Source organism: Megascapheus bottae, chromosome 1 (assembly GCF_031878675.1).
Source record: "Megascapheus bottae isolate mThoBot1 chromosome 1, mThoBot2.hap1, whole genome shotgun sequence".
NCBI classification, from domain to species: domain Eukaryota; kingdom Metazoa; phylum Chordata; class Mammalia; order Rodentia; family Geomyidae; genus Megascapheus; species Megascapheus bottae.
In genome coordinates, this window is record NC_143509.1 from 86,878,173 (window position 1) to 86,896,194 (window position 18,022).

Below are 18,022 nucleotides of genomic sequence, written 5' to 3' on the forward strand. Positions count from 1 at the left end.
TCAAATGACATTTTGTATTACTGCATCTTATTGAATCCTTTTAAACCCATATCACTGTTACATTTTGCAAAGAGGGGACTGAGATACAAAGCAGTGCAGACACCTAAAGACAATAAAATAATGATGAAGACTCCTCCTTGCCATCATTCAAAAAATGTTAAAAATCAATTTAAAGGAAAATGTTATTAAAGTTGCTATAATTTTTGTAAGTCGTTGGCTGAACATACAGAGTTCAATTGTGTTATGAAAAAAATATAAACTCTTTCCGTTCTTGAATTTCCAACTCCCCTTCATCCTTTATTCTCATCCCTTTTTCCGGGTTGTCCTTTGTAATTCCTGCCTAAGGGTTCAATATAATGTTAGTTCCTACCAAGATTCAAGAGAGTATTTTTCAGGTGTAGGCAGAGCAGGAAAGTGAATGCTGAGGGGGATCAGACATAATCCACCAAGCTTATGAGTTAGAGGGTGTAGGCTTAGAATACATGGAGAAAAGACTGGAGAAATAGTAGCAACTCAACAGAGTGAAGGGAAGGACACATCTCTGAGAAGTTCTGAGAGATTGCTGACAAGTAATATTCATCCTCTAAGGATAAAGTTAGCATTTCTACTATAGCCATACTATGTAATTAGAGGCATCAGGAAGTTCTAAAGCAAGTCAATGAACTAATCAAAAGCTTCCTTTACTTGTGAATCTATGATCACCTTACTGGTTTGAGCTGTGGTTTTCTAAAATATGTATCTGTTTCATGAGAGTGCTGCTTCTTAGCAAATGTAGCTAATTTCAGATGTAACATAACTAGGCTAGGAAGTGCCCTGACACTGGCAAAGTACGTTACTGATGTTCCATTGAGATGGACTTGTGAGTCAGAAAATTGAGGTCGAAGACTCATCTTGAATGTGTGTGATAAGGTCTAATATTTTGGAGGCCTGGAACAAAAGCCAGCAGGAAGAAGCTTGCAGGGGCTCACAGCTCAATTCATATGTGGGTGAGATTTATTTTTTCTGCAATCACTCATGGACATCCAACTCTTAATCCTTCAGCCTCTGAATTTAGACTCACAAAGACTCACGGGGAACTTATAGACTTTTCAGTTTCAGACCAAGGTTCTGTCTTTGGTTCTGCTTGCTCTGAAGCTTCCATGCGACAGATAGAATAGCCAATTGTTTCCTTACTCCCCAGTCTACAGTAACTATGGACCTTTATTTAATGTAATCGAATGAATACCCTTTATTTCTCAAGAGAACTCTGACCAATATGTCCACGAGCTACATGAAATAGAAAACATCTTTTGTGCAATAGTTTCTTGTGTTCTAGCCCCACCGAAACTCATATTGAGGCTTCATTCCCCAGTGAGACAGTGTTGGGACTAATATTAGGGCAAGCAGAGCTATTTGGGTCATAAAAATCGCTCTACCACTTGAGCCACAAAGCCACTTCCAGTTTTCTTGTGCTTAATTGGAGATAAGAACCTCACAGACTTTCATGCCTGGCTAGCTTTGAACCGCAATCCTCAGATCTTAGCCTCCTGAGTAATCCTAGGATTATAAGAACGAGTCCTGGAACCTGGCTTAACGTCTGTGATATTCTCTTTTTTTTAATTTCTTTTTTATTATAGTTAATAGAAGGGTTACTTTGTGTTCATCAGATAGAAGGTGCATTACTTAACAATCACTGCTACCCCTTCTCATGTTTTTGTCCCTATTTCCCTCCCTTATCCCTCCCCTCCCCCTCATCTTGTTTCCCTCTTCCCCATCCTATTTCAAATAAACAAATAAACATATATACAATATGTCAGATAGCAAGGTAAGATACTATAACAATATGAGATAACCAAGAGACGATAAAAGAGAAATAACATAGTACATTAAGAACAACAATCATACCTCATTTGGCTCTTGTTTCTATATCTTGGATGTCCTTCCATTTAGCCTCATCCTATATGGCCTTACATTACATATCTAGGTTTTCTTAACAGGGGATCTCAACAACCTGGTTGCTTACTGTATAGGACCATATATAATGAGGCATATCAACAAAAACTCCAATGTGGAAACAAAAGGCAGAAACAAAAGGGTCTTTTTATGTCCTGTGCGTAGGTGCTTTGTTTGTTTTTTTGTTGTTGCTATTTTATATTGTGTTTGTTTCTTTTAGCATTCTCTGTCTTATGAGTGAATTCTCACTCTCACAAAAGTGGCCCAGTGACCATTAGAGTCAATGACTATAAGGCAACTTTTTGCATCTTCATTTATTTCTCTGTGTCTACTGTTTCTGCCATGCAGTGAAGCTTCATGTATTTCTTACTGGAAGTTTAGTAGTTAAGTGAATGTTCTTTTACTTTCTAGTTTCTAAATCCATGGTCCAAAATAAGCTTCTTTTGGGGCAAGTGGGATGGGAATTACCCAATTTCAGTATTCTCTTGTAGGAGAAAAAAATAAACTGATGATGAGATAGCATAACATCTTACAAGAAATTCTTGGATACATGCTGCAGTTTTCCTATTACATTGAAGTGACTGAACATCAAAGATTTGTAAGACTATGTACAATGTGGGGTTGTCAATTGAAACTCTCTAACCATTTTTAAATGCCCATGGTCTTTACACTATGATACATATAAATAGTATGGTGAATATAATGTTAGATATAGTAAGAGTACAAAATCCCATGTGCAGAAAGTCAGAGGTCAATTCATATTTCATGGTTACTGGATATGTTTAATTCCCCAAAGAAACAATTGAACTGTGTTTCTCTACCAATAGGATGGGCGTAGGGCAAGTCCAGTCACAATGGATAGGACAAGGTCATGTCATAGTTTTCTCCACTCCTGTTATATTTACTTGTGTCATTGCAATGAATTCCATTTTGGTGACTTTAAAAGACATAATACCTTTCTACAATATGCCCATAAACTGGGCTGCCACTTTGGTTAGACTTTCAAAAATAATTACCCAAGAAGAACCACTGTAGCTTCTTTTTAATTTAAATATAGTTGTGTTTCAGAAAAGGGAAATTCCTCTCTACTTTTATCTGAACTGAATTAAAACAGCATGAATGAGGCCATCAAATTTACTAATTGTGTTGAATAAAAATATCCAAGAGTTACAAGACTGTCAGGAAAAACAGTTTTTAGAAGCTAAGTACTCATTTGCAAAAACATTTTTAACATAAATATTTCAAACTTTTAAAATAAATATTTCAAAATCATTAGTTTTATATCCAGTTAACCCCATTGATTTGCATTTCCAACAATCTATTTTGAAATTTAAAGGAACATTTTTAATATTGCATCACATGTCTACATCACACAATGCCACTTATCAATTACGTGGTGTGTGTGTGTGTGTGGGTGGGTGTGTGGGTGTGGGGGTGGGTGTGAGGGTGGGGGTGTAAAGGCAGCAAGGAGATGACTTTGATTAATGAAATAAAACTTTTTGCACTTTTGGTTTTGCATGTTAGTGTTTTTCTTGTGCAAAGAACACACACACACACACACACACACACGCAGACATACAAGATCTCTTTCGGACCTAAGAGCATGTTTCAAACATCTTAGATTTAGATATCACAATCATCAGTATTGGACATTCTTATTATATTCAGTGGACTTTGTAATTAGTAAACTTATTATTTTCTTTAACTAATTTTCTGTGACTTAAGTGTTGGTTTGTGTTTTCAGTTATTGAGAAGGGAGCAGTGACAAAGTCTTTCATGGCTCCTAGAACCAAAGAAAGAAATTCACTAGACCATCATTAACAGGGAAATTTAGCAGAAGGGAGATTTGAAATGGCAGCAGAGCACTTACTAAATTGGAGAAGGTATACCAAGGAAATAGGTGAATGTTTTTCTGTCAGTATAGATTTTGAACTTAAAACTCAAAACAGTGACCTGTTTAAGAAAATTAAATTCCGTTTATACAAATGACAAAGATTGTGCTTGGAAGCATCACAGTCACTCATAGTCACAGATCTTTTTAAAATCTAGAAAATATATGGTATATGACGTTATAATGTGTTACACCATTGGGTGATTTTTCTACTTCATGATTTGTATTTTTTTAAAAAAATCCCCAAAATACTCTGATGGGATTTTTAACCAAGTCAGTGAGAAAGCACAACTTTACTCCTGGGGAATTATCAGTGGCTTCCATTACAGGCTCTGTATTCACTTTCAGTTGATCATAAGGCTTTTGGCTACTGAGAATTACCTTTGCATTTCTAGTGTCCCTTTTCTTTTCTGTGGTTTCAGTGTCAGTCCCTATAGTGCTATGACTTACAAGAATGGGATTCAGAGGACATAGACTGAAATCCCAGTTCAGTTTTGAAATTGAAATGATCTTAGCTAAATTCTTTAATCCTCAGAATCATATTGCCTCCTTTGACCAATTTAATAACTTACTTTTCAGTTGATATTTACATTTAATAAGTTAGGAAAACTATATTCTGAATAAGAGGTATCTTATATAAGCAAAGATGAAACTGAATAACAAGAGAATAATGAGTTCCTTTCTTCTATTTAGAAGTTATTTTTTAACTTTGATGAAGATTAGTTAAGGAGCTTGTGAAATAGTATCTCTCCTAGAAATTCTGATTATTCAAGTTAGCCCTAATGCTTTAGGTGATTCTAATGAAAACGATCCATGCAACCACACTTTGAGGAATAGAGGTTTAGCAAAACTGTGAAAATGTTTGATTTGGAATCAATAGCTGTATAGTGATGATTTTGTTCAGTGCATTTTTCTCCATCAAATCTTCATGCTTGCAAAAGCCACTAAATCTCAGCTAATCCTACTCTAAAAATAAAATTATCAGCCTTTTGCATCTGAGCAATATTAGTATTGAGTTTTAATAAGCATTCATTGGCTATTGAAAATACCCAACACTTTTCTCTTTGCCTGTTTTAAAACGGATTATGGCAAAGTATACACCGTTTACCATCGGCAGAGCTGAGTTTTGAATTGTTTTTCTGTGGGACAAATATCCTTTTTCCACAAATAGTTAATATAATCCATAACTATTCATTCATTCTTTCAGTCTTGACTCATGAATGTTAGTGATAATCTAGTACTACCTATTTATTTTAAAACTAAAGAAACCATAGCCAATATGTGGCTTTTCCTCCAACTCATAATCTTGACAAATGAAGTCTCCAATATAAAGGAAACAAAACTGGAGTACTTTTTCATGTGAAATCAATCTGTGATTCTGCTTTTTTTATAGTATAAGTAAGACCCTGTGAAGAATTCAGAGATTCCTATTTTCCCATGGAACAAAGCATTAAAACTCTACATTTATAAAATTAATATGTACTAATGAAAATGTATAACAGTAATAAATGAGTAATAAAGGAAAAATAAAGAAAGAAATGAATCTGGTATAACAGTAGTAATTCATTCATATAAACAAATGCCTAAGTTCGAATTCTTCAGAGGGTCTTACTCATACTATAAAGAAGCAGAATCACAGATTGATTTCACATGAAAAAGTACTCTTTCAATAGAAGATACTTGCCCAGACTCTTCCTACTTTAAATATTGGTTGTTTAGTGCACATATGTGCATGTGCCCGCATATGCACCCCGCTCCACACACAATTTACCTTCTTTTAAAAACAGTTTTATTGTAATTAATAGAGGGGTTACAGTTATAATTGCAAGACAGAAGGAGGATTACGTCACACACATTAATACCTCTTCTCATGTTTTTGCCCCATTTCCCTCTCCCACCCTCCCATCTTGTTTTTCCCCCTTCCCTTTCCTATTTCAAATAAGCAAATGAACATATATTACCTTTATTAAAAAGAGGCTGTTCTTCATTCCATATTAAAATGAGAATATTTGGGTAATTGTTGCTTCATGTGGATGAATTTCTGCTTTAGATTAATCCCTTATTCTCCTTCCACATGAACAAACAAAACAGAAAGTTGTAGTCTTGATTCGTGGCTACTGTTTACATAGATAATTATTGCATTTTTGAAAATTTGTCTTGTGAAAAAGCCTGGAAAATTCCTTCTGATTTTTTTCCTTCCATTTATCATTTTGAGTTACTGATACTGCCAATGTAAAAATTTAATTTATCCAAACATAGCAAATATAAGATAGGAACTGGCCAAAGAAGCCAAAGAATATTGTTTTAATTAGAAGTTGTGCCATTAACTGCTATACTTCTATATTCCTGTTACTGCTCTCTGTGATGTATTTGTCACTGTGTGGGAAGAGTTCAATGTACTCCACACAGAGAGCAATAGGAGCCCTCAGTGTCCTCAAAATATGATGACTTTTCCTACAAACAACTGATCACAGTTTTTGAGATAGCATGTCATTCTTACTTTCTTTCTCGAATAGAAAGTAACCTTTCTCTAAAAGTCAAATTTGTTTTTAAAATGCAGCATTTTTACCCACTTCTTTTTTTTTCTAGTTTTTCAGTTGACATCTTGTCATGACTTATTGGGGGGGGGATTGCATCAATCATTCTAGGTTCTTACAGAAAATATTTTGTGATGGTTGACTATCTCATGCAAGAAACTAAGTGCCCTTTGCGGGTGACTGCGCAGGTAGCGCTGATTTCTTGCCAAATCATTCAGAATGCGGCAAATCCATTAAATCTCTCCACAGGGAGAGAAAAATTCCCGCATCCTAGAGAGAGAATTTATGAGTTCATTTCAGTCACTACATATGAAAGCCACCTTTAATATTCATTAAAGATTTTTACGGTGGCAATATGCATTATCTATTCACATGTCCCTCTGAAAGGCCAATTTCTCTTGAAACCTTATATGGCTTCCAGCCACATTTTGTAGAAACAATGGCCGATGTCCAAGTAGAATCAGGGAAAGCAAATGGATAACATTTCTCTATCCATTGGGAACAATTCCATTAAACATCTGTGGTGGCTATGAGCATCTGAATTTTATAAATCAAATGACAGATATGAAATGTGTGCATCATTGTATTAGTTTCTTTACTGTCACCCATAACCACATCTTTCACAGAGAATGGGGACTTGTGTGTGTGTGTGTGTGTGTGTGTGTGTGTGTGTGTGTGTGTGTGTGTACCATAGAGGACTTTAAAAACTGACATTTCTTTCATGTGGAGAAATGTACTTGACGGAGCCATTTCACTACTCTTTCTCCAACATTATAGTTCAACTCACCATTATCTGCCATTTCTTTTTTCCAACAAACTACACTCTTTATGTAGAGATCATTTCACTACAAAATGAATTACCTTGACTAGTCCTTTCCACAAACAAATAAGAAATAAGCAAAAGCAGTCATAAACTGGAAACTCCCTCTTACCTCTACTGGATAGAAAAGGAAACTTAGTAACACCTTTAAGTCCCTGTGCAGTCTGACTCCTTCCTCAGATCTTTTTACTGTCTTTTTCAGACATTTTGACTGTGTTCTCATTCCATCTTGGACTGGTTCAATTTGACTCTTTCACAAGATTCCAGCTATTATGAGTCCAGATTTCATGCAATTGTGTAGCAGTCACAGCTATTATCACATATATTTCATGATTTTTTGTTGGTGTTTGAAGTTGTTTAATGTGGCTATTTCTGGTTTTGTTTTCATTGGATTATCAGGACATCATGTATATTTCTATTCCAAGTTTTATTCTTGTCAGATTTTTTTCTCTGGGTAATGTCGAGGCTTCAGTTTGTGTTGGGTGTTGTGTGTAAACTGATAGAAAGGTATATTTCTAGTCTAATCATTCATCAGTAGAGATAGCTGGCAACCATGAGATACATAGAGATTGTAAAGTGCATATTCATAAGGGATTTTAAAGTGAATTCAACTGCTTGCTTTGCAACAGCCCAGGAAAGTGAGGGGACATGAATTTTTTTCCATTAATTTTTCATTTTCCTCAGAAAAAAAGTTGCAAGGTCTGGCAGTTATATGCTGACTTTGAAATAAAATACCATGAAAGGTGTATGCAATTTTGTCATAAAAACATGTAAGAGGAGCTTTAAAAACCTAAAGTCATTTTGTATTATGGATGATGTTATTTGTTAATACAATGAGAATGCAGAAAAGCACAGTGGAGAAGACAGTATGCATACCACTATTCCTTGTTTGTCTGCATGCTCCAGAAACTCTAGGACACAGAGTGGTATGAAAACCCTTAGACCGGCAAGAGCAGTTTTACCTAGATTTATGTTGTACATTAGAATTCAGTATTTCTGGCTTTCTTATCTCAGGGAGAAAATGGGATAAACTACATAAATAGTTTTTGAAGACTCATTAAAATCAGTAATATACATTCCATACATTATCTCATGTGACACAGATTTGCTTAGAATTGTTCATGATAATACCTTAATGGCAAGTAAATATCTTAGTCTTCTTTGCAAACTCACAAGTTTATATTATACCTTTAAGGCAGAGGCTTTATTTAGTAAGCTAGTAAATTCCTCCCTCAAATCTGTACTTTCTCATGTATCATTTCATTTTACTGTGCAAATTGGGAACCATTATCTTTAGTTTTACAGATCCTAAAAGTAAGTTACAATCTTTACAGAAATCTTTTGAATGTAGACCTTGGTCTAAAATTCCACCTCTACCACCAAGAATTATATTGCATACATTTCTAAACTTCCTTGAGTTTCTATGTTATATCAGTGAAAGGAGGATGATACTGCCTCAGTACATTATAATGTAATTAAATATATCATATACAAAATAGCTTACATAAAAGTTATTAGAACATAGTCAAATGCTAAGGTAATAGAGATCATGGTGTGTGTGTGTGTGTGTGTGTGTGTGTGTGTGTGTGTGTGTGTGAAATAATGGTGGAAAAAGTATATGCCACTGAAACCCATCACTCTTGATACTGCAAAACCAATTTGCTTCTTTCCCATTTTCCAATCTAACTTAAATTTTGCCCGTTTTTTATTTAAAAGCAAAATTTTATCCTCTGAAATTTCACCTGTAAATTTTTTAAGGAAATTCTTTTTTTTTCAGTGGCAGTGTTCTTAACTCCTAAGAATAAAAACATGAATATTTTGGTTCATAAAGAAGTTTTCATGGCTGAGAGATCCTGGTTGGAATCCAAGTGAAATGTAATTGTAATTTCCCATGTACTTTCATTGTAAAAATATTTTATTAAAAAGTACACTTAAATATTTCATGCACATTTGCAGATTACTCTCTTCAAACTCAACCTAAAGAATTTCCTTCAGGCTGACAATTTATATTAATGCAGTAGCTTATATCTTAAATGTGTCTTCTAAGGTCCTTATAAATGTGAAATGTGTTTTCATGTCTTGCCAGGTCTTTTCCATGCTTATATCTTTTTTTATTAAAGAATTTATTAACATTGATTTTACATCATATTTCAAATGACTTATTTACCAAACAAGTATTCAAGAAGGGAATCTTTATACACAATCACTGGCACTTAGATTTTATAACATAATTGAAATTAGGCTGAGGGTTTGTATGTCATAGATACACATTAATCTATGTAATAAAACATTATGTCTATAGAGTCATAGATTTTTATTCCTATGTAGTTGTGTTTATATTTCCAATACCATGTCCATAGCATTGGGTATGCAAATATTGAGTCCTCACTCTTGTACTGTTGGGATCTAATAGCCACATATTAAGGATACCATGTGTCTTTTGTTCCTTTGGTCTGGACTTGTCTCACTCAACATTATTCGCTCTAGATTCATCCACTTCCCTGCAAATGCCATTATTTTATCTTGTCTGTTGGCTATGTAGAATTCCATTGTGTGTGTGTGTGTGTGTGTGTATATATATATATATATATATGTATATATATATGTATATCACATTTTTTGTAACCATTCATCTGCAGTAGATTGCTTCCATCACCTGGCTATTGTGAATAGTGCAGAGATGAACACAGTTGAGCAAGTGTCCTTATCGTATCTTGGGTTATGATGTTCAGGGTAGATGCCCAGGAGTGGTATGGCAGGATTGTAGGGTAGGTCAATTTTCAGTTCTTTAAGAAACCTCCACACTGCTTTCCAGAGTGGTTGAATTAGTTTACAATTCCACGAGCAGTGCAGTAGGGTTCCTTTTTCTCCACAACCCTGCCAGCATCTGTCATTGTCTAAGTTCAAAATCTTGGCCATTCTTATTGGGGTAAGGTGGTATCTTAGGGTTGTTTTTATTTGCAATTCCTTTATGACCATAGATGATGAGCATTTTCTCATATGCTTTTCTGCCATTTTAACCTCCTCTTTTGATAAGTCTCTCTTCAGTTTCCTTGCCCATTTAGTGATTGGTTTCTTGGTTTTGGGGAGGGGGTGTTAATTTCTTGAGTTCCCTGTAGATACTGGATATGGAACCAACCCAGATACCCATTCATTAGATGAATGGATCATGAAGATGTGGTATATTTATGCCATGGAATTCTATGCTGCCATCAGAAAGAATAACATTGCCCCATTTTTAAGGAAATGGAAAGACTTGGAAAAACGCATATTAAGTGAAGTAAGCCAGAGTAATACAAAGAAACATAGGCTCTTTGGTTTCTCTCATTTATAACAATTGGTATATATTTATGATTCTCCAAACAGACGATCCTAATAGCTCAAAAGCTATGTACATATGTCCATATATACTAAACTATAGGCTAAATGAAATGAACTCCAGGATATGAAAACAAGAGGTTTATCTTTGTGATTTTTTTCTCTTAATGAACTACATAAAGCTATTTCTTTTCTATTCTTTTCCCCTTAATGTTTATCTCATGTTGTTACTGTATCTGAATGTGGTACCTGGTATATTGTATAATACATTTGTTTTTTAAAACAGTGAAGGTAAGGGAAAAATAAGGTGAGTGGAAGGGGTTGGGGGAGGGAAAGTAGGAGAAAACTATGGGAAGGAATATTCAAGAAATAGTGTACCCACTACCTGATGAATGTAACTATAATCCCAACAAAAAATAAAAAAACAGTGTTTGGCTTTTTACACATGCACACAGACATGCACATACACACATACACAACACACACCTATATACATACATATGTATATGTGTGTATAGAACATTCTCTATTTCTCCCCTTTCCATAATCCCTGCCCTCTGTTTTCACTCTAATAGTCCTCCTTTTGTGTTTATATCCCATTATTATCATTATTATAGGTTTAGGTTCCTCAATGAGTCAAAATATTGATATTGTGATCTTGATCAACATGATCTAAACTTCCACCTATTTTCCTAAAAATAACAATGGTATTTTTCTTTGTGGCTGAATAATAATCCACGATATATCAACAAATAGTGCTTGGAAAGCTGGTTATCTACGATTCAGGAGACTGAAACTGAACCCCTATTTTGAAGCTAAAGCAAAAATCAAGTCTAACTGGGTCAAAGATCTTAATGTAAAACAGAAACTCTAAAACATCCAGGATAAAGCATAAGGAAAACACTGGAAGTTGTAGTCATATATAATTATTTTCTTAATAATATTGTAATTACCCAGAGATAAGAGCATAACTTGACAAATGGGAATGTATAAGTTAAAAAGTTTCTGTAGTCATGACACCCAATAAACACTGTGTTGATCTATACAACTTATAGATGGGAATGGGAGGTAAAAACAGGGAAAGAGAAAGGGAAGGGTGAGAGTGCTGAAAAAGAAATGTACTCTTTACCTGACTTATGTAACGTAATCCCTCTGCACATCACCTTTACAATAATGATAAAAAAAATCTGCACATCAAAGAAAAGAATGAGCAGATCAGATAACCCAAAAATGGAAGAACATTTTGTCAACTATATCATGGAAGGATTAATATCCGTAATATCCATAATGTACAAAAGTTTTTTTTCCTCTCCTATATAGAAGTTACATCTAATTTTTATAGATACTTAAACATGAAAAAGTTTAAATAGCTAATCTAGCTAATAGATGAACAAATGAATTAAACATAATTCTCAGAAGTACAAACAGCTAACAAATATATGAAGGAGCCAATACCCTTAGCCATAAAAGAAGTATATACCAGATCTACCTTACTCCATCTTACCACAGTCAGAATAACTGTGATCAAAATTAATAATAATAAACAACAATGAATCAGTTGAAGATGTGAGGGGGAGAGGAATGCTCACAGAATGCTGACAGGAATGTGATCTCTGACAACCACTGTGGATTTCAGTATAGAGGTTTCACCAAATAAACTCAGAGAACTATTGTAAGACCTTGCCTGATCACTATTTGGTATATACCTGATGGACTGTAAATCAATATACAAGAAAGACACCTGCATTCACATGTTTATTTCAGAACTGCTGACTATAGTAATCTATGGAATCACCCAAAATGCCCAATGAATGAAGGTAGTATTTGATAAATAAGTAGAAACAAAAGGCTAAAGTGAGGAAATAGCCAAAAGATTCCAAGATGGAAAAAAAATCATTGTTTTATGAAAGCATATACTCATTTTGCCCACAATTAAGATTGTATAAAAGAGAATTGGGGACCTATTAGAAGACAGTTTAGGGGAACAAGTATGTTCCTTTATATCACTTGTAGGTGTTAGGCATTAAAGGTTAATAAGAGCAGTAATATTATTAGATATGAGCTTGCGGATCCTTAGATAACAGTATTCATTTCAATTGGTTGTTATTTATCTTTCTCATTGCTGTGACAAAATTCCTGACAGAAACAAATTAGTGGAGAAAGGATTCATTTATTTATGGTTTCAAGATGTCACGGCAAGAAGAACATTGTAGAACGATACCATCATGGAAGTCAGGAAACCGAAACCCTATGAGAAATGACTAGAAGAAGTTGTAGTCCTTACGGTTAGGCCTTGAGTGAACCACTTCCTCCAAGTAGGATTCATTTTTCATAGTTTTTTTCATTCTCAATCGGTTCAGAATTTTAAACCCATGGGTAGATTGAATCATTGATTAGTACAGAGCCTTCATAATCCAGTCACCTAGAAATACCTTCACAAGTACCCAGAAGATATGTTTTAGTAATCTTCTAGGTGTTTCTCAATCCAATTAAGTTTACAATCAAGATTAAACATCCCATAAGTCAGGTCAATCCATCTAGTAACAATGTGTCATGCTGATTAAAGGCTCATCAGTCAAGTAGCAGTAGAGGTCATAGAGGCTGCCCAATGGGAAAGAATGGAAAGACAAGATAGCAGACAGACATGAGATTTACTATGGGTTTATCACAGTTTTTTTTAATAGAGCACTGGTTTTACTAGGCACTATTTAGACTTTTATGCCACTTATCAAGGAGACTATATACATCAAACATACATATATTAATAATTAGCACTCACTGTGCCCACTGATTAATTATAAAATCTCTTACTTCTTTATTTCATGGTTGCATTAGCACATACTCAGTTTCTCACACTGAAAATAGTTGCACATTTTTTCCATTACCCTCATTTATTTTATTTTATTTTTTTTTTACGGTTATGGGGTTTGAACTCTGGGCATGGTCACTGTCCCTGAGCTCTATAGCTCAAGGCTACTATACTATCCTTGAGCCACAGGGCCACTTCCCATTTTTCTAGTGGTTAATTGGAAATAAGCTAAGAGTCTCTTGGACTTTGTAGTGCCTGAGCTGGCTTTGAACCTAGATCCTCAAATCTCAGCATCCAGAGTAGCTAGGATTACAGGCATGAAACAATGCATGAAATTTCTCCTCACTTTTTTGGTACCATGTTAATGAGTTCATGTTATTCCTACAAGATTCTTCCTCTTCTTAGATACTCTAAGGAGCAGTCTTGTTCACTGTCCCATCTTGCCATAAAAAATTTAAACTTTGCTCATTTTCTTTTGATTGCTATTATGTAATTATGTCTGTTGCTATTTTTACTTATGCTTTATTTGAGCTTTCTCATTTTTTAATATCCAGAATTTGACTTTGCTTCTTCCTGAAAGAGAAAAACCTTTGTGATCACTAACATTTAAACATATCACAGTAGAGTAATAGAACTGATTCCAAAATATTTTAGACATTTAATGGAAGTACTGAATGTTTTCTATTTATTTTCATGTAGAGACCAATTCTACCTTTTTTTGGGGGGGGGATTGAACTCTGGGCACTGTCCCTGAGCTCTTCAGCTCAAAGCCACTATCCTACCCTGGGGCCACAGCCCCACTTCCTGTTTTCTAGTGATTAATTGAAGATAAGATTCTCATATTCTTTAGTTCCCTTGGCTGGCTTGGAACCACAATTCTCATATCTCAGCCTCTTGAGTAGCTAGGATTACAGCTTGCCCAGCCCACTTCTACTTACTAATGACAGAACAATAATTTGTGTATAACTCCTATGAATGTAAAAACTTTCATATTTTCAAAACTTTGCTTGCTATTACCGTAATATTAAAAGAAGATCTCATTTAACTTGCAGCATAGACTCCTTATCATGATGTCCTGCCAAGCCTTTAGCTCACTTTCCTCCCTTTTTCTCCTTTTGTTAAGATATTTCAAGCTTTTTTCATGAAGAGCTATATAAGTATCCTTTACTCTTCTGGTAAACTGATTCTAAATACATAGTTTCAAGTACTATTTTGGATTACTTCACTGTTGCCTTTCTTAAGATGCATCTGAAATCCCCTCTCAAAACTACTCATCTCAGAGACTGGATGACAGCTGTGTCCCTAGTCTTCTCATACAGTACACACTTTCAAAAGTCAGATCACATACCTCTCTAAGTTATATCCAGTCACTCATGCCTTTACATACTATCCACAATTACATTTGTCACTATTCCTCTGAACCTAAAGGTCTTACAAATACCTAAACTACACATTAAAACATCTCTGTGTTCCTCTTCTCCTGTTGACTTTTGTGAAGAGCCTTTCACAAACACATTCTTCTGTCTGATACAGTTTGCATCTCAACTGAAAATAAAAGATGTTTTCTTTCCAGTCTTTCTACCTGTTTCTGGATTCTTTGATTTGCTCATAAACACTCCCTACTTTTTTCTAATCTTAACTATTTATTTAATCTTGCTGCCTAGTAAGTATTGAGAATCTTGCCTTTCAAATGGTGTTTTGCCAAATATTTATAAACAGTTACCTCGAGAAAAAGCAGTACATAAAAGGCCTGAACTTTTCAGAGATGGAATTAGTAGAGAAGATAAGTACTTTACTTCAGATCATTATGCTGTCCATTTTCAGACTAGAATTATTTATCAGAACAAACCTAACAAGTATAAGCCTGCTAGGGGCTTGGCATGGTGGACTTTCTACTAGTGCAAGACAAGTAAGTTTCAAGACATCTCTGTTGTGGTAGTGGAATCACTAAAATATACTCTTCTAGACATGTCTGTTGTCTTTGTAGATTAGATTCCTTTACCATGACCTATGGTGCAAAGGCACAGCGCTGAATATGATAAAACACTTCTAAAAAAGTTATACTTTTACCCTTTAAAATTACTCAAATGTCACCTCTATCTGTCATTAATAGTAGCCCTCATTTCAAAAGCACATCTTTTCCCTCAGTGCTATCTGCCTCTGTACTTTCAATACAATGAAAAGTTAAATAACCCAAATAATAACTCTGCAATTATGACAGAAAAAAATACCAGCTCTGCTCAAATGAAACTGGATAGTTTTCACGTGCTATTATTATAGAATAGAGGTGTCGAATATAAAAATAATAATTTGCAGTCATCTAACTTCTTTCACTTCAGTGTCTCAAATCCCCAAGTGCAGGTGGTCTCATTAAGTTTACCAAACCAATTTAAGTCTAACATGCTCTTGAACTCTCTCTCCAAATCCATTGAGGCCTTTCTGTCACAAATGCTGAACATTATCATTTGAAATTCTGAGCATTCTGCAGATGTGTTTGACCTTCTTTCAGATAAAACTCGCTTAATCATTTAGTAATGTAGTAAAGTAGGTAACACTATCGCATTTTAAAAATGACAGTCAGGGCCAGGAGTTTGGCCTAGTGGTAGAGTGCTTGCCTAGCATGCACAAAGTCCCAGGTTTGATTCCTCGGTACCACATACATAGAAAAGAGGCCAGAAGTGGTGCTGAGGCTCAAGTGGTAGAGCTCTAGCCTTGAGAAAGTCCAAGGACAGTGCTCAGGCCCTGAGTTCAAGCCCAGGACTGGGAAAAAAAGACAATGGTATTTTATACTGTATTGATTATATCTATATATGCATATTCACAAGGATGTATAGACTCATGTTAAAATCTTATACATATAGCTGGATTAATTACCATGAGTACAGCTTTGGCTACAAGGGTAGGAAATGAGAATAAATGCTTCACTGCATTCTATAGAGACAAAGGTTATTACTTCTTACAATGCACATTTATTTAATTATATTATATATTTTGGCAATTCTGTGCATTGAACTCAGGACCTTTTACTTACTAGGAAGTTGATCTATCACTAAATAAATGCTACTTGAATGTCAACAAAGAAAAGAAGAATGTCATGACAAGAAGTGTTGCACAAACACAAAGATACAGAGGTGCAAAAGGTCAAGACAGATTTTTGGAGTAGGGAAACATTCTATTTGGAAGTCCAGCAAGGAAGGACTAAAAAGTCAATAATGCTGAATGCTCACTTAAATTCAGACTGTAGAAATTCAGAAATGTCATGTTTTTAAAAGTCCAGATTTTCTTCTGGAAGGAATCTGAGTATTTCTGTTTAAATTTCATTTACTTGTTTTCCCATTTGCCAAAGCTTAAACATTCTTGACCCTGAATCTACAGCTGCCAGTCTTAGCAAATAACCAAATACTCTCCAAGAAGCTGCCTAGTAGAACCCTGCTGTTTCACCTGCCTCAAAGAGAACTAAGGAGAAGACAAGGGAATCATAAGAATGATTTGCATAGGCCAGTATCATTAGCTTCAGGAACATCACCAGTAATAGCTGTCACCACACACATGTGATATTTATTATTTTACTGTAGCCTTCAATATCTTAATACAAATTCTCTTTGTAAGCTACCTGAGAGGATATGCTTCTTCAGACACATTCACACCACAAATACAGCCTCTACTTAAGACGTGACAGATCCTTAGAAGAAACTGCATTATATAGACCTCCTAGATACACAAAATTGTTCTTTTCACTTACTACAAATAGGAAAAGACATTATCTGTGAGGAAATTACATACAATACATGCCCTAAGAAATTTAGAATCAAATTGGAAAGAGTGCAAAACTCTTAAGTCCCAGAGGATTTAATAGTATTTGATTTTGTCTTCTCAGACACCTAATGAGTTTAATATTTTCTTTTTATTTTACAAGTAAGAAAGTCAAGAATAGGATGGCCTTGCTCAAGAAATATTTACAATCATAAACATATTTGTGAAATAGTGACTCATTTACACAGCTATTTAAGATGATAATTATCAAAATGAGAAAAAAAGAAAATTAAGATTAAATTGTTTCAACACATTTTCTAATCTAAAATAAGTACCAAAGACAGAATAGAAACCAAGTTTGTCTAACCTCAGAGTCTATACTCTTACCTATTGTATAATGTAGTTTAGAAGCCTAAACTATAACCTAAGACTATGTGGGTTCCAGAGGTTGGTTCCACCACTCTTTATCCGTCTGACTTTGCATATTTGTGGCTTGATTTCTTTCCTACTTGTGAAACAGGAAGGTAAATAAAGTCCCTCACTTGTAGGTTGTTATGAGATTTAATTGAGTGACAGGTGTAAAGTGCTTTAGAGAATGGCATATTCCGAACATTTTTTTTTACTAAAATTAGCTAATATCTTGTTAAATGTATTTTCATTACATTAACAACAGTCACACTCTGCAGTACACATTTTCTTGACCTGAAGCAACGTGCAACATTTCTCTTCAACTGACTAAAAAAAAGATCTCTAGGGTGAAAAATACTGCCCAGTAGTACATATACATATAAAGGAACCCAATGTAACGTTCGCATAGGCAAAATCTACAAGAGCTCCCCAGCGTTTTGGAAACCCAAATCTAACTCTAGTAATTTTCCTGAAACAGATAAATGTAACCGATTAGCACATTGGGTATCTGCTGGTATAACCTCTCAAGTTAAGATAATGCATTTTTGCAGTTT

General features: G+C 34.8%; 1 protein-coding gene across 1 annotated transcript in view; it reads right to left on the minus strand.

The window, feature by feature from the left end:
* Positions 1-18,022, minus strand: part of Samsn1 (SAM domain, SH3 domain and nuclear localization signals 1) — a 134,721-nt gene that overhangs the window by 66,687 nt on the left and 50,012 nt on the right. The gene's annotated exons all lie outside the window — the stretch shown is intronic.